We start from the raw sequence: 620 nt of genomic DNA, 5'->3' as shown, positions 1-620 counted from the left end.
TATGGCCCTTAGTAGTCCCTTCTGACTCTGGGATCCTATGTATTCCTGCATGGCAGAAGGAGGGTTGGACTCTATGGCCCTTAGTAGTCCCTTCTGACTCTAGGATCCTATGTATTCCTTCATGGCAGAAGGAGGGTTGGACTCTATGGCCCTTAGTAGTCCCTTCTGACTCTAGGATCTTATGTATTCCTGCATGGCAGAAGGAGGGTTGGACTATATGGCCCTTAGTAGTCCCTTCTGACTCTAGGATTCTATGTATTCCTGCATGGCAGAAGGAGGGTTGGAATATATGGCCCTTAGTAGTCCCTTCTGACTCTGGGATCCTATGTATTCTTTCATGGCAGGAGGGTTGGACTCTATGGCCCTTAGTAGTCCCTTCTGACTCTGGGATCTTATGTATTCCTGCATGGCAGAAGGAGGACTGGACTCTATGGCCCTTATTAGTCCCTTCTGACTCTAGGATCCTATGTATTCCTGCATGGCAGAAGGAGGGCTGGACTCTATGGCCCTTAGTAGTCCTTTTCGACTCTAGGATCCTATGGATTCCTGCATGTCAGAAGGAGGGTTGGACTCTACGGCCCTTAGTAGTCCCTTCGGACTCTAGGATCCTATGTATTCCT

The 620-nt window shown here is 48.9% G+C and overlaps 1 protein-coding gene across 2 annotated transcripts in view; it reads right to left on the bottom strand.

Annotated features, from left to right (window-relative positions):
• The window catches only part of LOC121917943 (phosphatidylserine decarboxylase proenzyme, mitochondrial-like), a 4,292-nt gene that overhangs the window by 1,816 nt on the left and 1,856 nt on the right, over positions 1 to 620 (bottom strand). The window lies entirely within an intron of this gene.

The sequence above is a fragment of the Sceloporus undulatus genome, unplaced genomic scaffold (genome assembly GCF_019175285.1).
Source record: "Sceloporus undulatus isolate JIND9_A2432 ecotype Alabama unplaced genomic scaffold, SceUnd_v1.1 scaffold_1941, whole genome shotgun sequence".
In the NCBI taxonomy this organism is placed as follows: Eukaryota; Metazoa; Chordata; class Lepidosauria; order Squamata; family Phrynosomatidae; genus Sceloporus; species Sceloporus undulatus.
Note: the sequence above shows the minus strand (reverse complement) of the source record. Positions and strands in the feature narration are given on the sequence as shown.